Raw genomic sequence first — 21,978 nt, 5'->3', positions numbered from 1 at the left:
AATAGTGATGATGTTATCCTCTGCTTAGTTTTTGGTCCTATTTCTCCCAAGAAATAGAATAATTTGAATAATAGAAAAAATCCCTTAAATACATAATGATCACCATTATTAGATAGTGGAGGCAAATCTCCTCTCCACATCCAAGGGATCTATATACCTTTGCTGGTGTCAGGAAAAAGGAAAAATATTTCTCTGCTAGTTTTCTATGGTGGAGTAAACTGGAAAAAAAGAAAAAAAAGAAAGGAAGGAAGGAAGGAAGGAAGGAAGGAAGGAAGGAAGGAAGAAGGAAAGAAAGAAGTGAAGAAAGAAAGAAAGAAAGAAAGAAAGAAAGAAAGAAAGAAAAGAAAGAAAAGAAAGAAAGAAACCAAGGAAATAAGAAAACAAGAATACACTGTTTCCTAAATCTGGATGGTACTAGCTAGCAAAATATGCATTTCATTACTGAACCTTGGCAGGGGTTCCACAGAATTCAGCAGGGGGTTGCTGGTTACCCAGAGGAGTTTAGATACACTCTATTCTCAAATTGCTGGGTGGTGAACTGTGAGCCTCAGGGAGGTAAAGGGTTAGGATACTAGCATGACTGGAGAAATAGACACCACCAAGTCAATGAATGAGAATCACATTGAGATAGGTAAGCTTGCCTATATTATGAAAATAAACAATAAGATTCCTAGGAAATAATCTGGGGAGAAATTAAGTTTTTATTTTGGGCAAATACAATCTCACGTCCAAGGGAAACCTCCCTGCATGCATTCAGATGTTTGCCTCGGGGAGTCCCTTAGATAGCAAGGGGGTTGGAACAGGAAAGGCAGTTTCAACGTTGGCAACAGAAAAGACTTATTTTTTGTTGTTTGAGTTTTGGCTGTAATTTGGGAGTGATTGGAAGCCTCTATAATGAGTCAAATTATAAAACTTTTAAAGAAATGTTCACAAAATACTTTTTAGAAAAATTAAGATGTTCTTTTCCAAGAGAACATTTCCCCCTAAGTTTCAATAATGTTCATTCAGTTCACTGGCATACCTTGGGCTAAATTACTACCAGTTTTTATTAAAAGCTAATTTTCAGACTTTTATCAACCTAGCATCTGGAACATTGTACACTTAAACTTGCATTTTTCTGTAGGTAGGTAACCCAATTATAATAATTAAATTATGGAAAATTTATTACCTTCTCTTTTGCTACTCGTAATTTATTTTACCTGCCTTTGTAGCTTGGGGTGAATTGTTGAGTCAGAAATTAGTAAGAAAATATTTTCCAATCTCATTGCTATGTGGGTATGTTATGCTTTAGAATATAAATTCTCATCCATTTTTTAGTATCAAGACAACAAAGCCAAATTCTGTAAACGTATTATTAGAATGACAAAAAAAAAACACCCCCCAAACCCCAAACCCATAATACTTAAAATGGAAAATTAAGAAAAGAGGGCTTTTTGGTGTCCACTTCTCTGTGTGTCATTCCTTTTTGTTAAGATCAACTTAAGTCTCTTTTCTCTATTTCAATTTAAAAGTGAGTTACTAATAAGGCAAGAAAGTAAAAACTGGGGCATAAACTATATTCAGATATAAAATATTCTAAGAAGGAAAGTGAAAGTTTACTACTCCCTAGAAATAAAAATTTGCCAGCGTTGTTGAACTATGGAATGTTAAATGTCCCCAGCTGAATTCACAGCATTCAGGAACATTGAATATACGATCTGGCTCATCTTCAAGAAAATGATTCTGCCCTGTTTTGAGATGCTTCATTCTATGAAATTAAATTAATTTGGGGGATTAGTCACAGTGAGTCGTGATGCTTAGAGGAAACATAAACTGTGGAAGGCATCTCTACTCTGTTTTATGATCCCTTGAAAAGTTTTCTAAATACATAAAAATCCTAAGACTTTAAAACTAAAATGAACACAGAGTGACTCTTATTATTGAAGAGACGACTTAGGTTGCATAGGTCAGGTGTCTAGGAACTCTTTACATTTTGTAAAGTTAAGCACTCATGACGATTAACTGGGCATATCCTGTTCAGGCTTTAGAATTGTGGAAAACTGAATTCAAAAACTTAGCACTGTAGAGACCCACAGGCTTGGCAGAGAAAGTCTCACTTACTCAGCTGGCATGCTCCAAATACTACATCATATAATTCACTGGCAAATAATTATTTTATCCTGAGACACCTTTTGTTGTTGTTGTTGTCTGTGATTCACTCAAACATCTCTATATATTCATTTTCTCTCTCTATATAGCTATTGATTCTATATATCTATACCAATTCATTGTATCTCTCTCTATGGAAACATATACATATATATATACATAAACATAAACATGTATACATATACGAACATATTTATGTGAAGGTGTTCGATCACCTTACTCTAACATTTAACATATTTCACAAACTTACAAAAGTCTATTGCATGCTGATGAGAAAATTACATGATTCACAAACTAAAGTTATTTTTAATGGTTTGAAGCACATTAGTTTTCACTTCATTCTGAGCATGATCGATTGATTCATACTCCAAATGGATACAGAGCAGGATATTATGAGGTTCCTTGTCTCTTACTGAGCTATGATTTATACCTTCCTGACAAATTTATTTGAAAAACGGTTAGATAATTTCACCCTATATTTAAGCATTATTAGAGGTAATAAATCATACTTTGAAAGACACTTAGAGTCCTGGAGAACTTGTCTTCACAAGGTGACAAGATTCACTTCTAAGTGGCTTTATCCAGCACAGTGGTGATCTTGAAGAAGGGACCAGTCCCTACTCACTCATAGAGTTTTTATAGTGTGCAATTGCACGGCTGGCCTTAATATTTCAACACTCAGTTACTGACCAGAGATTTTTTTTCCAAACAGGTTTCTAAAATGTTACCTGTTTCTCCTTACCTTCCATTTAGGAAGAGAATGAAATATATCTAAAGTCCGACATCTCTATCTCAGTGATTTGGAATTATGGGCTACAAGGCCATGAAGTTATAAAAAATGTGCTGCATAGTGAAATGAAATCTGTTTCTTTATGTATAGAGGGTGGGGAAAAACTGCTTAGAAGATTACAGGGGGGAAAGGACATTTACAAAGAGAAGAGTTTTTTCAACATCTCTAAAAGATTTAAATGATGATCAATACTAAGAAATATTTGATCTTCACATTTTTTGGAGAGTAAAGGAAATGCTGGAATTAATGGGCAGGAACACAGCACTCAGAGCCTATGTTGCCATTAACGCCTGGTATGGATATCCATACTGTTCTATATCGTAACTGGGTAATGGCAGCATAGTGATAGGAACTGAAAGGGAGTTGAAATGGAAGTTCAAACCATACGCAATTTTGGCAAATGTGATTACTTCAAAATGATTTTTGCTTTTCTTTTTTCACAATAAGTACATACAGCACTCAGACAATGTGTTCCTTTCTGTTTTAATCTGAAAGTATCGTCTCTCAACAACTCAGGATAGAAAGGTCTTTGTTGAGAATAAAAATAGGCCAGAATGGTCCCAGCCCTCTCACCATGATCCCAAGGAAAGTCTGATTTATGGCTTTAGCTCTGCTGTTGGACAGAGGCCTCAGCCCATTGGAAATCTCCAGAGCTGTGGGAGACGGGAGAGGCTGTGGTCCACCGCACTTGGGGAGTTCCAAGGCCTGGTTTGCTTTTGGCCAAATCCAAATGTTAACAGTTTGTTAGGGCCTTATTTACTAACCCTGGCTGGGCTAAGAAACTAAGTATGGATTCTAAATAGTGTCTCTACGATTTAAGATTGTATAAATAATCAGACTTGCTTTAAAATATACCAGTTACATGTGACTGTTTCATGGGAAAAAAGTTAATAGTAGCATTCCTCATTGTGTGGGAGAAAAAAAAAAAAGCCAGGTGAAGTAATTTTTTTTTTCTTTTACAATATCAGTAGAAAATAGAGCATAATGGAAAGCCAAACTCATCAATTGTTATTTTTAGGTAAGATGGCTTTAAGACTAGACTTGGGCATGGGGCCCCTGGGTGGCTCAGCCAGTTAAGCATCCAACTTCGGCTCAGGCCATGATCTCGCAGTTCACGAGTTTGGGCCCTGCTTCCGGCTCTGTGCTGACAGCTCAGAGCCTGGAGCCTGCTACGGATTTTGTGTCTCCCTCTCTCTCTGCCCCTCCCCTGCTCACACTCTGTTTCTTTCTCAAAAATAAATAAACATTAAACAAAAATTTTTTTTAAAGATTTGTTTTGGGCAAACTGTTTCAGTTAACTCTGCCGTCCTGGCATAATTATTAGTAGTGTCCCTTGAGTTCCAAAAGTATACAAGTTTAGACAATAAATGCTATGGCCATTCTACTTTTAATTACGTAGGATGCTTTGATTTTTAGACAGGCATAATATGTTAAAATGGTGCCATATAGAAAATAGGTTAGGATTAAAGAAGGTGTAGAAATCAACTGTTTGAAATTCCTCCCACCAAGTGAAAAGCATCCCTAGTACCCCAGAGAAGTCCGTTTAGGAGCTTCTATGAACTAATTCATAACAGAGAATTTACCAGGGGTGCCTGGGTGGCTTAGTTGGTTGAACATCTGATCCTTGTTTTCAGCTCAGGTCATGACCCCAGGGTCATGGGCTTGAACCCCACATTGGGCTCTGCACTGAGCATGGAGTCTGCTTGAGATTCTCTCTCTCTCCCTCTGCCCCTCTCCTCTGCCCACACACGCTCTCTCTCTCTCAAATAAAACATTGTTTAAAAAATTAAAAAAAAAGAATAAAAAAAGAATATACCAAAGAACCTATTGTGTTCTTATACTTACCTTTTATTAATGCATCATTTCAATGGAAATATTTTTCAAAAATTATACAAGAGCAGAACAAGTGAATTCTCCTCCTCTATGCATTTTTTCACCCATATATAGAATAGGAGAGTTTCCTGGAAGAGGTGATTCTCACTGTGAAATAAGTTCTTTTCAACCTCAGAAACTCAGAGGTAGCTGAAATAGGAGAGGGGAGAACAGTCAGTACAAGAAGTGAGAATAAAAGCGTTCCTATAACAGATCTGACCTGTAGGTGGGATCAGTGTTATTTTTGTCTCAGATCCAAAACTGCTTTTTTCATTTAACATTCATGCAAAGTTGGTATTATAGTTTTCATTACTGTTAACTTTTATTTCAAAAGTAAATATAACAATTGTGAGCTAGTATATAGACACCTACAATAAGAGTAGATTTGTAGGCACAGTACAAGTGTAGCTGTGTGTAAGCCACTGTAATCCACAACTTGATTAAGCTATACAATAGTTATACTTAACTTCTTAATTATATAGACTAAAATCAAATTCACCCCTTTGCAAAAAATATAGAATTCTTTTTTATGGGTCTACAGTGGGCATCTATGGTATTGTCTCCCGAGGTGGCTGTCTTCTCATCTGTGGGGCCACTTCTAATGTCTTTCCCATAGTTCAAGGGAGACCTGCTTCCTGGGTACCATCTCCTCTTTGTAACTGTTGTTTTGTTCAAGTACAAATGTTTGAACCAAACTAAGCCAACCTGAGATCTTCCTTGGGACTTCTCATACTGTAATTGAGGAAGAATATCTTCCAGGAGGAGAAATGTGTAAGATATAAAATGTGTGAGCTGCCACCATCGTGTGAAAGCAATTGTCTACAATGATAGAGAATGAAGCTGGAACAGGGAGAGAAATAGACACAAAGAGGAGGGAAAAAAAAAAAAATTGCCAGGATCGTATCACTGATTCCTGATGAACAATTGTCTCCTTGTCCTTGTCACCTTCTCATGATTTAGCTTTCTTGATCTCACTGTTCCAGTGAAGTCCCTCCTTTAGCCTAAGCTAACTTGAGTTAGGGTCCAGATGGATGAAGCACCCTTATGATCTCAGCTGCAGTTTTCTCTGTTTAAAAAACACCCACTATAGGAGCGCCTGGGTGGCTCAGTCAGTTAAGCATCTGAGTCTTGATTTCCCCTCAGGTTATGCCCACATCCGGCTTTGTGCTGAGCGTGGAGCCTGCTCGGGATTATCTCTTCCTCCTTCTCTCTTTGTCCTTCCCCTGCTTGCACCCATTTGCGTGCGCTCTCTCTCTCTTAAAATAAATCAAGAAACTCAAAAATAATACCCACTATAGGACAGTTCAGTGGCAAAAAGTTGTTTTTTTATTTATTTTTTGTCACTTTAGGCTGGTAGTTATGGAATAGCTAAGTCTACGGTCTAGTGAAAAGCAGAAGGAGGAGAAATTAAGGGAAGGAAGGAAACCCCACAAATAGTTTTTGTTTCCAAGGACAAAAGCAAAAGATGGCTCCTTTGTAGTTTGATGCTAAGAAATCTCTTAAAATCGAATTAAAGGTAAATAGATTTGTTATGAAAAGTAGAAGGAATGTAAAAATTTGGAGAGGATTTTTAATAATTTGTTTCAAGTGAACCAAAGCATCCATCAAGCATTTTTAATAGTAATTGAAAGGAAAAGCTGTATTTTGGATTGTGACAGTATTGGGGCCCAGTTAGGTTCTAAATCATGCAAAAATATTTCAACCAGGATGAGCCATGTTAGGCTATGGTAATATACAATTAAAATATCTCAGAGACTCCACACAATGAATAATTCGTTCTTGCCATGGGTCCAGGATAGTTGTATTCCATGGAATAAAGTCTTGTGTTGGCAATTAAATGCTTTTGCCAGGATGTGATATCACTTCCACTCCCATGTCGTTGGTTTAACTAGCTTATGTGGCCGTGTCAGGCTTTGAAAGGTGGATACAAAGTATAAACCTTCCATGTTTCTGAAAAAGATAAACTGGACATACCTCTGAGTGGCAGGTAAATATCTACGACAATAGAATTGTGAACAGAAAATGTGGAACCCCAGATTCATCAGAGTCCCAATGTTCCATTTTACACTTGATCTCAGCCAAAAGGCCGAGAAGCAATCCCAATGTTCCATTTTAGCTCAAACCATTGGGCTTCCCATTAGGAAAGTTTTCTGTTGATTTGGGGTGGGGCGGGGGGGGGGGGCGGGGATCCTATTACCTCCCATGGTTCTGTAAGTCTAGTGTCTCCATCTATAGAAAGTACATAATAATTCCTCCCAGGTATTTTTTTGTGATGATTAAATGCAAGCAATAGTATGTAAAAAGAGATTTGAAAACTTGGCAGCACTATTTAAATATGGAATACATAACAGTGGTAATATTTGGTCTTTAGCCCCCCAAGTTTTCATAAAACACTATTTTCCTATTGACTATTCGTATGAGCCTGCATTTAAATGTGAAAATATCCCATTATAAGAGAACATACATTAAGAAATAATAAATGACCTTAAATAATATTTAAAACCATAAACTTTCTTCATTACTTATGATCCTTTACATCAAAATATTTAAAACAATTAATGTTTATTTTTGAGAGAGAGAGAAAGAGAGAGAGTGTGAGCAGGGGAGGGGCAGAGAGAAAAGGTGACACAGAATCCAAAGCAGGCTCCAGGCTCTGAGCTATCAGCACAGAGCCTGATATGGTGTTGGAACTCACGAACCGCAAGATCATGTCCTGAGCCAAAGTTGGACGCTTAACCAACTGAGCCACCCAGGCACCCCTCAAAATATGTTTTTATTTCTTATTCAAACAACTTAAAATGTGAGCTTCTTTGTAAACTCGGGTTTTAAATAAATCTCACTTTCATTGATTAACAAACATGAAATATGTCACTAGAGTTTATGTGTCCTGGGGTTTCTCTTCTAAATGCACATATTTCTTCTTTAATCCCAATTTATCAATAAGAATGAGAATTAGTTAATTCCTTTAGCAAGATAATTGACTGCTTTTTAAAAGAAATGTTAAATACACATTCCTCAGCTTCACAAATAAGAGAAACAAAAGTTTCCATGCCTAAAATATATTTTAATCCTAGACTGTTCCTTCAAAGTTTGTTTTAATTAGGATAGAGATATAAATGGGGCAAACTATTATGTCTTCTTTGAATTCCCATTAGAAAACTTTTGCTTAGTTTCAGGTGGTTATGTTTTGCTATGTATCATTAAGAAAATTTCCACTGATCTGTGACATAATATTTTAAGCCCATGGGGATTTACAACTGTAATTTATAATGTTGAGGTTAAAAGATTAATTTCAAAACAGCATTAAAATTACATATAGATATTCTTTTAATTAAAACAAATAATCAGACAAATTTATAGCAAGCACTTTTTGCATACAAGAGAATTCATGTAGCAGAAGTGGTCTTCCTGTAGATGATTTAGGTATATCCAGAGAATTAGATAATGTGAATAGTGCACTCAGGAAATATTTCTTCTCTACCTCCAGAGTATTTCTGTTTCTATCATTTCCATTAAAAAAAAAAAAAAACTTTTGACATTTAACTAAAGTGTGTTTCTTATTGCCCCTTTTCTTCTATTCACTAATTCATATTACTCAGCTTACTGATCTTGCTTTTTCTTTAGTTGCTTTCCCCCCTACTCCTAATCTCTTATCCTGGATTCCTTTCCTTATCCAGTATCCTTGGATACTGTTATATTTATTTTCCTGCCTCAAAAAATTGCCAAAGGTAAATGTCTTAAGGCATGTTTTGAAAACTCAAAGAATTTCAGTCTTAATCATTTTAAATCATATTACACAATGGATCCAGTCACTATTTTTCTAGGCCTCCATGATATTTTTCATGGTATTTATATCTAACTTGAATATACTTTACGACATTTTTTAACTATTCATGTGGAGATGCCGGAAATCATTAAGACAAAGTGCTCACTAGAACCCTGTGCCATGATGGAACTCTTCTATATTTGCTCTGTGTGATATGGTAGCCACTGGCCACCTAGAGTTACTGAGCACTGCAATTCAACTAATGCAACTGAAGAACTTAACTGAATTGAATTAGTTTGGATATGAACAGCCATTGGCTATCACACTGGACAGTGCAGCTAGATGGTTAGCAAGGATTTACACATTTTACTAGCTAAGTTTAATTACCTCCATCAAGAAGTGTTGACCATATTACCTAACAATGCACTATATTGATGAAGCCCGCATTCTGCTTTTACTCACTGTAATGTGAAGAGACCACCAAAACAATCCAGAGAATAATGCTAAAGGCTTACGAATAGGTCAACCAGTGAATTACCAGACTTAGAAAATGCCATCTCCTCCCCGAAACTGACACTGACCTTTTCCATATTTCTCTCCCTTCGTTCTTGCTTCAGTGGTCCCTTTCCTTTTTAAAATTCCCACATCAATGTATGCCTCTTTCATAGTTCTTGGCAGATTTTACCCTGTATTACTATTACTTATGCATCTGTTTTATGTCCCCTTGTAGACACTTTCAGTAGTGTAGGACTCAGAACAGAAATCTGGCTCAACCCGAAGCCAGCAGAAGACAGAAAATAATAAAGATTAGAGCAGAAATTAATGCTATCGAAACAAACAAACAAAAAAACCCAGTAGAACAGATCAATGAAACCAGAAGCTGGTTCTTTGAAAGAATTAACAAAATTGATAAACCACTAGCCAGTTTGATCAAAAAGAAAAAGGAAAGGACCCAAACAAAATCAACAATGAAAGAGGAGAGATCACAACCAAGACAGCAGAAATAAAAGCAATAATAAGAGAATATTATGAGCAATTATATGCTAATATTTTAATCTGGAAGAAATCTGGAAGAAATGGACAAATTCCTAGAAACATATACACTACCAAAACTGAAACAGGAAGAAATAGAAAATTTGAACAGACCCATAACCAGTAAGGAAATTGAATGACTAATCACAAATCCGTCAAAAAACAAGAGTCCAGGGCCAGATGGCTCTCCAGGGGAATTCTACCAAACGTTTAAGGAAGAGTTAACACCTATTCTCTTGAAGCTGTTACAAAAAATAGAAATGGAAGGAAAACTTCAAAACTCTTTCTATGAAGCCAGTATTACCTTGATTCCAAAACCAGACAGAGACCCCACTAAGAAGGAGAACTATAGACCAATTTCCCTAATGAACATGGATGCAAAAATCCTCAACAAGATATTAGCTGAATGGCTCCAACAATACATTAAAAAAATTATTCACCACGACCAAGTGGGATTTATACCTGGGATGCAGGGCTGGTTCAATATCTGCAAAACAACGTGATTCATTGCATCAATAAAAGAAAGGACAAGAACCATATAATCCTCTCAATAGATGCAGAGAAAGCACTAGACAAAATACAGCATCCTTTCTTTCTTTTTTTTCAATATATGAAATTTATTGTCAAATTGGTTTCCATACAACACCAAGTGCTCATCCCAAAAGGTGCCCTCCTCAATACCCATCACCCACCCTCCCCTCCCTCCCACCCCCCCATCAACCCTTAGTTTGTTCCCAGTTTTTAAGAGTCTCTTATGCTTTGGCTCTCTCCCACTCTAACCTCTTTTTTTTTTCCTTCCCCTCCCCAGTGGGTTTCTGTTAAGTTTTTCAGGATCCACATAAGAGTGAAAACATATGGTATCTGCCTTTCTCTGTATGGCTTATTTCACTTGGCATAACATTCTCCAGTTCCATCCACATTGCTACAAAGGGCCATATTTCATTCTTTCTCATTGCCACGTAGTACTCCATTGTGTATATAAACCACAATTTCTTAAACCATTCATCAGTTGATGGACATTTAGGCTCTTTCCATAATTTGGCTATTGTTGAGAGTGCTACAGCATCCTTTCTTGAGAAAAACCATCAATAAAGTAGGGATACAAGGAGCATACCTTAAGATCATAAAAGCCATATATGGATGACTCAATGCTAATATCATCCTCAAAGGGGAAAAACTGAGAGCTTTCCCCCTAAGGTCAGGAACAAGACAGGGATGTCTACTCTTGCCACTGTTCTTCAACATAGCATTGGAAGTCTTAGCCTCTGCAATCAGACAACACAAAGAAATAAAAGGCATCCGAATCAGCCAGGAGGAGGTCAAACTTTCACTCTTCGCAGATGGCATGATACTCTATATGGAATACCAAAAGATTCCACCAAAAACCTGCTAGAACTGATTCATGAATTTGTCAAGGTTGCAGGATATAAAATCAATGCACAGAAATCGGTTGCATTCCTATACACCAACAATGAAGTGACAGAAAGAGAAATCAAGGGATCGATCCCATTTACAGTTGCACAAAAAACCATAAAATACCTAGGAATAAATCTAACCAAAGAGGTGAAAAATCTATACACTGAAAACTCTAGAAAGCTTATGAAAGAAATTGAAGAAGACACACACAAAAAAAATGAACAAAGATTTCATGCTCCTAGACAGGAAGAACAAATATTATTAAAATGTCAATACTACCCAAAGCAATCTACACATTCAATGCAATACCTATCAAAATAACACCAGCATTCTTCATGGAGCTAAAACAAATAATTCTAAAATTTGTATGGAACCACAAAAGACCCCGAATAGACAAAGCAATCTTGAAAAAGAAAACCAAAGCAAGAGGCGTCACAATCCCAGACTTCAAGCTATAATACAAAGCTGTAATCATCAAGACAGTATGGTACTGGCACAAGAATGGACACTCAGATCAATGGAACAGAGTAGAGAACCCAGAAATGGACCCACAAACATATGGCCAACTAATCTTTGACAAAGCAGGAAAGAATATCCAATGGAACAAAGACAGTCTCGTCAGCAAGTGGTGCTGGGAAAGCTGGACAGTGACATGCAAAAGAATGAACCTGGACCACTTTCTTACACCATACACAAAAATAAACTCAAAATGGTTGAAAGACCTCAGTGAAAGACAGGAAGCCATCAAAATCCTTGAGAAGAAAGCAGGCAAAAACCTCTTTGATCTTGGCTGCAACAACTTCTTACTCAACACATCTCGGGAGGCAAGGGAAACAAAAGCAAAAATGAACTATGGGACCTCATCAAAATAAAAAGCTTCTGCACAGCGAAGGAAACAATCAGCAAAACTAAAAGGCAACCAACTGACAGAATGGGAGAAGATATTTGCAAAAGACATATCAGATAAAAGGTTAGTATCCAAAATCTATAAAGAACTTACCAAACTCAACACCCAAAATAACAAATAATCCAGTGAAGAAGTGGCAAAAGACATGAATAGACACTTCTCCAAAGAAGACATCCAGATGGCCAACTGATACATGAAAAAATGCTCAACATCACTCACCCTCAGGGAAATACAAATCAAAACCACAATGAGATGCCACCTTACACCTGTCAGAATGGCTCACATTAACAACTCAGGCAACAACAGATGTTGGCGAGGATGCAGACAAAGAGGATCTCTTTTGCATTGTTAGTGGGAATGCAAGCTGGTGCAGCCACTCTGGAAGATAGTATAGAGGTTCCTCAAAAAACTAAAAATATAACTACCCTACAACCCAGAAATTGTACTACTAGGCATTTATCCACGGGATACAAGTGTGCTGTTTTGAAGGGACACATGCACCCCCATGTTTATAGCAGCACTATCAACAATAGCCAAAGTATGGAAAGAGGCCAAATGTCCATTGATGGATGAATGGATAAAGAAGATGTGGTGTGTATATATATATATATATATATATATATATATATATATACACACACACACAATGGAGTATTACTCAGCAATCAAAAAGAATGAAATCTTGCCATTTGCAACTACGTGGATGGAACTGGAGGGTATTATGCTAAGTGAAATTAGTCAGTCAAAGAAAGACAAAAATCATATGACTTCATTCATATGAGTACTTTAAGAGACAAAACAGATGAACATAAGGGAAGGGAAATAAAAATAATATAAAAACAGGGAGGGGGACAAAACAGAAGAGAGTCATAAATATGGAGAACAAACTGAGGGTTACAGGAGGGGTTGTGGGAGGAGATATGGGCTAAATGGGTAAGGGGCACTAAGGAATCTACTCCTGAAATCGTTGCACTATATTGGATGTAATATATGGGATGTAATATATTGGGTATAATATATTGGATGTTCTACTAATTTGTATGTAAATTTTAAAAAGTAAAATTAAATAAAAAAAAGAAATCTGGCTCATCTTTGTATTTCTTAGAGCACCTAGAATGATAAAGTTATACAATAAATATTGTATAGTGGCTAGATGTATGAAACGTCTGTCGTCCTGTGGAGGCTAACAACCTGAAGATAACTATCAGGTGGAGGTCTTCCAGAATCTCCACTGTCTGGCCAGAGCTTAAGTAATATGTGTGACCTCAGCCTGGAAAGGTTACCTTTGATTTCTGCTCACAAGTCGCTCTGGTGAACTCTGACTTCACACTCATTTGACACAGCCTTCCTCTGTAACCAGTTTGAATATTTCCTCTGCTTTGTTCTATTTCCTCCTTTTGCCATTTTTGACTCTAAAGTTACTTTTGGTGAGATTAATTTTGGTGGGAAGGCTGTTGTCTTCAAGTTTATATTTTTATAGAGTGTTATGGTAAACTACTAGAACCCATTAGAGGAACCTCCATTACATTCTTTTTTATTGTTAAATCTTCAGCGAATCCCCTTTCCAGATGGATTTTTCAATGTCTAAATTGCAATCCGTAGCAGTTATGAGTTGGTAAATTTGTGGCGTAATTAAACAAAAACAACCACATAGTGAACATCAATGTTGCAGGCCAGAGCAAACAGGTGAACACACATTGTTTAATGACTTAGTGTGCTGGGGTTACAAATGCAATGATATTTCCATGCTGGTTTCTGAACTGTCTCTGCTGAACATCTGTGTGCTAGGAATTATCCGTGCTCTGTCCCTTTGACCTGTTTCATTTGAACTATTCTGGATGTGATTTTTTTTTTTAGCCATTAAATCTAAGTGCAGGGTGTGAATCACAGCTGGGCGATGATAGGTAATTGGACAGGGAACTTACCAGGGGCATGAGAGCATCAGAGATCCCAGGTTCTCAAAGGAAAGAATTTTTTTCAGAAAAAGGAAAGTAATATTGGGAAGGGACTTTTTTTCCCCCCCCTGGAGAAAGAAAGTAGATTTTTCAAAGAAATTCTGCTTCAAAAATGGGCCAAATGTTTTAACAGAGTGCTGAAGATTACGGAGCCAAATAGTAAATCACAGTATTTTCTCAACACTTAAATTAATGAATCTTTTCAAAGCACATGCTATGGGAATTGGATATGGAAGGAGATAATCTATCCTTCACCATGGGATACTTTGTCATGATGGAAATCACAGCACTCAGTAGCTACAACTCTTTCATGCATAATGACTCAATATACTTTTAGGAAATGAAAGTGGGAAACCATTGCAGCACTGTCTTTTAGAACTATTCCTTTTAGGTTTATAAGTGTAATAGACACTTTCTTTTGATTGGGAAAAGATGATGTTTTTGGCCAATTGCAGAAAAGAGTTTCTTTTCCCATGCATATCATCAAAGTATTTGCACTTAAAGAACAGAGCCAAAGTAATATGTGTATTTGTCCCACAAAGAGCACACTCCAAGGATGGTGAGATGTGAATAGTTTTTAGAGGATGCCAATGGGGTTTTAACACACAATGGACAGAGAGCACTCTCTTAGATTCATTCAGCAATGCACTCAGCCTTGACCCTGGTCCCAGGATAGCAATTTGAACCAAGCAAAATAAACAGTATATTAGTGAATGGAAGATATCAGGGTGCTTCACAGGTTTCAGTTTTACCCAGTAAATATTTGTGTAGCAATTTTCAATTAAAATTTCTGATAAAGTTGGGGCACCTGCGTGGTTCAGTGGGTTAAGCATCTGACTTCAGCTCAGGTCATTAACTCGCAGTTCATGGGTTGAGCCCCGTGTCAGGTTCTGTGGTGATAGTTCAGAGCCTGGAGCCTGCTTGGGTTCTGTGTCTCCCTCTCTCTGCCACTCTCCCACACACTGTCTCTTTCTCTCTCTCAAAAAAAAATTCTGATAAATTTTATTCAAAAATGAAATAATTTTAATCCTATTAGCTATATATTTGTGATACACACTGTAATGTCACTCAGAACTCAAACCACTTTACCGAATACCATCTTGCTCAATTTTATGATGTTGCCAAATGGAAAAAGTAAATTGCCTTAAAAATAGAGAATTTCAAATGGAAATATATTTCCCTGAAATTTGTGAGTCTTGCTTTGATGAGTTAATTCCTTCCCAGTCCTTAAATCGTTCTCAGTAGTTTGTTACTAGGAGAAATATTTAGCATATGGTTTAAGAGCCGATAGTTTGGTAAATAGTTGACCTAAGGGTTTCATTTGGCCCCAAGCTTAGAATGAGTCAACAGTGTGACACAGATGGTGAAAAAATAGATCTTACATAGCATTAACAGAAGTATCATCTCCAGATGTTCTCACAATACTCTGGAAATACTAAAAGGACATTGACAAGATGATGAGTTTCTGCAGGAGGGGTGACCAAGAGGGTGGGGGGATTTAAAAGCCTTATCATCTGAAGAATGGTTGATGGGATGGAGCATATAGAACTCAGAAAAATATAAGTTTAGGTGATTATAGTTATACTCTTCAGATATATACATATACGTCTACCTATTTCTATATATACACCAATATCTGTATCTATATCTTATTAATGGGAGAGTAGACTCACGCTATATGGCTTCAACAGGCAGAACCGGATCAATGGTTGGGAGATAGATGTTTCAGCTCCATTTAGTGAGGTCTCACTGACCATCAGAGGTAATAAATGGAAAGGGTTTTTTTTAAATAGAAGTGAATTGCTGTTGATGATAGTGTCCAGGAAGAAACTGAGGAATTACCTACCAGTGATTTCATAGATAATATTTATATCTTAGGAGATAGATCATCCTTGATGGCTTCTAATCTCACAATTCTAAGATACTGTAGATTCTTTAATAATCTTTTATTTGTTATTTATTTCAGATAAATCTCTTTCATTAATTTTATTAAGCTAAGGAAAAGAAAAATGTAGATATATCTTTTATAATAGAGGCAGTGAATACTTAGCAAAACATTCAGAACAACTAGAAATATTTCTGAGTATGACTCTGGAAAAACGAAGGTAAAAGCCAATAATAATTGTGTCTTTAACTGCCTTTAATTCAAATCAAACCACTAAAAATTCACTTTATGAACTATACTTTTATCTCTAAGCCATTTGAGTTTTTTATATCGGAACTCCGGACAACTCTAGATTGGGGCCTGGGTTAAGAAGTTCCAAATGAGAGAGCCAGATGTGGGCAAGGCAGGGGCTTGACTCGGTGTCAGGTTAGGAATATTCAGGAGCCAGGCAGGCAAGCAGGATGGTGAACAAAACTATTAGAGGGTAAGTACAAGGGGATAACCCAAGAGTCCTTCAATCATGAAGCAATCCTTTTTCCCTGGAAGAAAGGTCCTTGTTGGGGCCTACAAGTGGATGCAGGAAGTGCAAGAGTACGGCGGCAGCCGGCCCAGGTAGCCGCAGTCATATCACTGCTCCAGCTGTGCTGGCTGCCAGGTATCTGACAAATTGTTTAATACCCGGAATTCATGGGGCTAAGTTTTTATTCAAACATTTCACAATACTGAAGTCCTGCTGAGCACAGTTTCCATCCGCAGCTCCGCATCATGTCTTCCTATGGCTGTCCATGACACGTCTTTCCTCAAGTGCCCCACATGGCTCCTGACTGCGGGTCTTGAACACAAACACTACAGACAGCTGGAGCGCCAGAGTGCCAAATGAGGCAACTTATACTCTTAAATAATCGTCCTGCACTTTGACTCGAACCTTGGGTAACTTTCCACGTTATGTTTTATCAGTATGTAGAACCAGACGGAAAACAGGACCTCTGGGATCCTGTTGAGGGTAAGGATTCATTTGCCCCTTGCTAACTGATTTCATTCATTGCTCCAATTTAGAATTGGTTGGTACTTTCTGTATAGTTTGCATTCTCATTGGGTAAGCTTAGAGCTTCTTCCTCACTTTTCCCTATTCAGTTCATCCGTTAATGCTATCATCAGAGTTCATGTTTTAAAGGCCAGATATAATTATGTAGTTCCTTTGCTAAAAATCATCTGTGGTTCTTCACTGTTTACTTCTTAGCAAAGCAGTCAAGTGGCATTTCTCTGCCACCTGTCTTATGCTTTGCATACTCAGATTTTACTCACGTTACATAAATACAACATGTGGGTTGACACCTCTGTGTTTGTTTTTTCATGCTGATTTTTATTATTGGGATGTCTTTTCTCTCTTGCTTTCTTCCCTGCATCTTTCTCCTCCACCTTTCTGCTGGATGACATATCATTTATCCTTCCCACCTGAACAAAAGTCTACCTTCTCTGGAAAGTTGTAACTGACTTTAAAAAAATTATTACCACCTTTGTGTTCCTATGTCTGCCTCTCTATTGGTGAACATGGTCATATTGTAATATAATTTTGTTCTGTATGAACCTTTCTTCCTTCTAGACTGTGAGCTCCCTAAGAGTAGGGACAATGACATTTATTTTTGTAGTTTCAGAGTCTGGTACATAACAGATACACGCTAAGTAATTTTTGAATGCTTATTGAGTTGTATTTGTTCACTATTATCATTTCTTGGTCCCTTCTGGCTCTAAATGCCCATGGTTCTCATTGGCACTATGGTGATATAAATATTATTATACAGTTCAGATGGAATTTCTCCACTGAACAAAGTCTTAATAAATGGCAAGTTAAATTGCCTTGTGGCTTGCTAAATAGAAAAATCCCAGTCCAGAAACTGTATGCTACTAGGTTAGTTTAACATTTATTGGCTTTCCCAAGTCTATATGGTTTTTGGTTGTTGAAAGAGAGACTACTGGTCTCTTCCTTCTCTGTAGGATTCAACTATGGTTTTTGTGGAGACACCATGGGGACATAGACAGTGGGTCTACATGTATTTTGTGAGACTTCTTCTCTTGCTGCCTCCCTACTCCTAATCTTGATAAAAATGGAGTATAAGTATGAGAGGTATATGAAGTTATTTGTCCCCTCCAGCAAAATGAATTCCCCACGAGTGGATAGTGTCACAATTATATGAAATGAGTTGGCTAATGTTGATAAACATCTGTGTGATATTTTATTATTTCATATATTTATCATTTAAAAAAAAAGCATTCTTAACACTAGAATAGGTCTGGATAGCAGCCTAGAAATGAATGTCACCATTAAATACCAGAAAAAGATGATCTCGTGGCAGTTGTGAATGGCCAGGGAAAATATGTTCCATTCTGACAGTCAGCATATATACATCGAGTCTGAAACACACAGGAATTTACTCCTTCCTCCATCCATGTTCCTTCAAAACAATGGCAAGCTCATATCTGACATCAAGTGTTTCCTCTTGGGTTTTGCCTAAGCCCCAACTTATTATTTCTGGCATCTTTCTCATCAGTGCCTAGCAGTTGCAGCAGCAGGATTTGGCCAATAATGGCTCTGGCCAATGGGTGTAACTGGAATTGAGGTAAATTCAGAAGGGTTCATCTGTTTATCATAGCAGCACCCAGCGGTAGGTCTGTTAGCATTTCCTTTCAAAACTGTCTTGCTGAGAGGTTTGAAGTTTGATCTTTTCAATTTTCCACTGGCTTAAAATTCATCATCAGAGATATTTGGTTTTTCTATTAAAATCTAGGATGGTCAAAACTTTCAGAAATACCGTTTGGTGAATAATTCTTCACTGGATTCAGGGTGTGGGGAAAGAAATAAGACCTACTTAGTCTTCCTATTTCTCTTTTGTGTGATTCAGATTATTAAGTGTATAAACATTTTGCCATTGTGTCACTTGGAGGGAATGAGTAGTGACCTAAAGGAGAAGGTCAATTTTCTTAAAAATTTATACCAAAGCTACTCTGCTGGATGAGGGTTTTTAACTATACCCTTGTTTATAATCTTGACTACATAACACTAAATTGACAACAGGTTCATTCTATTGCCTAAGGACCAGGGCTTTTAGTATGCTTACTATTCTCATTGATCTGAAAAAAAGATTTATATCAATCTTTCCCGTGAAGTACTACAAGAATTTGGCAGAGGCATCCTATTGCATGAGTGTCAGAGTAAATCTTGGCGTGTTCATGTCCATCAGAGTTCACCAGTGTGGCTTTAGTGCCACCACAAGAATATAAGATCCAAAAATAAGTATCCCAGATTCCAAACATCTACCAAGGAGTCTCTGGGCCTCTTTGAAGTAAGAGCTACCACTTATTGAGTGCTCTCACATTCAAGAAATGGCACTAGACATTTCTTTTGATTGCTTTACTTTATCCTCACAGCAGCCCTGCAAGATGGGGATATTATCCACATTTAGCCAATAAGTAATGTGAAAGGCTCAGAAAGGTCATAAAGAGGCATATAAAGGCATAGAGGCAATAAAATGAGGCACAAAAATCAAGATTTCAGTACATTTGACTCCAAGTCCTATGCTTTATCTTCTATAGCAAGCAGCCACTACGTATTGCAAAATTGCATATGTACCATAGAAATTGACCTTTTAAACAAATCTTACCCAATTTGTTGTGGGTAATTACCAAAACTTTTTTTGTTGTTGAAACATATTTTAATTATTTGAAATGTTGTACACTATATATTCTAAGAGATGATCTGATTCTAGTATTCCTATTGTATGGCCTAAATAATTTCTTAACTAGTGCCCATGGATAAGTTTCATGGAATCAACAACATCCTTTGCAGTTGAAGGCCCATTTCATGTGTATTTGCAAACATGCATTTTTAAAAGGGCCAAATGTCCAGTCTCTCATCATATTCCTTGGGGGGGAAAGTTTCAGGATTATTGCTCTAAATAGTTGGAAAATTTACTGCTTAAAAATAAAGGGACATATTTCAAAAATATTTCCACTACTTCAGAGAACTTACAGCAACATTTTTCTACTCCTTTCCCTGTTGAAATAGATGGAAATTTGGGAAAAAAGGAAGGAGAATCTGGTAAATGACATTGAAGAATTTTTAAGATTGCAATATTTATTGGAACCACCCAATTTGACCTGTAAATCCTGGAAATTAGGCTTTATCTCTGTGGCCAATAAAATTAAACTTGTCTATAATTATTTGCTAGGACGTTAGTTCTGTAATTTATATAGTCCAGACCTGAGTCAGCTGCTAACACTTAAGTGTAAAAGTGCTGTGTGCAACACGCAGGAAGTCACAGGAGAAGTGAGGTTACTCAGTGCCTCTGAAAAGAGAGAGCTGGAAGGGTGGCTGGCTCAGGCTGCCTAGTTATTGAGATTAGGTGGGTTTTGGCTGCATGACTGAACCCTTGGTAGGCTGCACAGCCACAGTCCTCAAAGTGGTCCACAAATTCCTGAATGTATATGATGACTATCTCAAGGGCATGAGAGAACATCTATAGTTTTATGGAAATCAATATCCAAATCTTCAATTTTCATTAATGATTATTAATGTGGGCCAGTCTGAGAACGACCCTTTCTTGCCTGTCTGTTCACAGTCACCCAGTTTGTACTTCACCAAAAAAAGGAAAAAGGGGCATAATCCTCGCCCATGCCTATTCTCACCACGGTGAACTGTCCAGAGTGGGAGAATCTCCAGAAGGAAATGAAGGACTGAAGGAACAGCAATAAAGCAGTTGGTAGTGAGAAAGGGAATGATAAATTGGTATGGTCAAACCCTTTGAAATGTAATCGTTTTCCAAGTACAGTAAAACCTTGGATTGTGAATAACTTGTTCTGTGAGTGTTCCACAAGACAAACAAGCATTTCTAATAAATTTTAACTTGATAAACAAGCAGTGTCTTGCAATGCTAGCAGTACATGAGGCCAAACGTCACATGATCACAACTGAGCCAATTGTTCTCTTTTTCTCTCACTGGGGATTGTGGGTGATCATCTCCCATGCTCGGATGCTGGTTTCAGGTCATGGTGTTTGGCAGAAAACAGTGAATTTCCAGAACATTGGAAAGTGCCCACAACTGGCACAACTGTGTTTGTTGTCACTTCAAAGCACCTATGGACAGTCCTTTGCTTTTCCATACAAGAGTAAGGTTAGGAATACTTTGCTTCATTCTAGGTCATTGGATAGGTTCCTTGTTAAAGTTGCACGGAAAGAAAAAGCTTCCATTGAGCCAATAGATAGCAGTGATTCCGTTAGTGGTAGTGAAAGTCGTCCTACACAATAACTCTTCTCTTTCTTGTCTCCCTCACACTAGCCACGAAGGTTAATTTGTTCATTTTTCTTTATATTTTGTATTTTATTTATTATTTTGTATTATATTACAATATTATAATCATTTTTATATGGATTTTTGGGGGGTTGTGGAACAAATTATCTGAATTTCCATTTTTTTTTTATGAGAAAATTTGCTTTGATATTCAAAGGCTTTGGATTATAAGCATGATTCCGAGATGAATTATGCTCACAAACCAAGGTTTTACTGTATTTGCTTACAACACAACTGAAAGAGAACGTAATCAAGTCATTATATTACATCAAAGAATAATTTTTTTGTAACTAGACATACCATGTGATTTTTGGCCTGTAACTGAGAAGGAATTTAGAGAATTAAGGAACACTACTGAATTCTTTTCATTCCTATCTATTTTTTAATGAGTTTTTTTCTCCCAGTGTTTTGTTAAATAAGGAAAGAGTAATAAAGCGGCTGCAGGCCTTCTAGCAATAAATAATATTTATCCTTGAACATGTAAGCTAATTTCAACAGTCCCATCCATTGCATGAAAAGATGCATTTCCAAAAAAAAATGTTTTTTATAATTAGCAATTATGTATTCATTATTAATATGTATATTGTTTTAATCAATTGTCTACTACTATTAATAGTACTGATAACTCAACCCAGAAGAAAAATCATTTAAAACTTACAGCCTTATAATCATAGAAAAGTTTAAAAATCTCTAATTTCAATTTCTGTACATATTCTATACAGAGCAAAGTGATAGCATGAAAAAGAGTCTCAAGCTTAAAAAATAATATTTAAATAAAATTTTCTAGTACATGTGGAAAGGAATAAAAGTTCAGTGAAAAAATGGAATAGTGTGAAATTGCGGTCTGTTAAAAAAGAGATTG

This window comes from Prionailurus bengalensis, chromosome B1, assembly GCF_016509475.1.
Source record: "Prionailurus bengalensis isolate Pbe53 chromosome B1, Fcat_Pben_1.1_paternal_pri, whole genome shotgun sequence".
NCBI classification, from domain to species: domain Eukaryota; kingdom Metazoa; phylum Chordata; class Mammalia; order Carnivora; family Felidae; genus Prionailurus; species Prionailurus bengalensis.
This window is presented reverse-complemented; position numbering follows the sequence as displayed.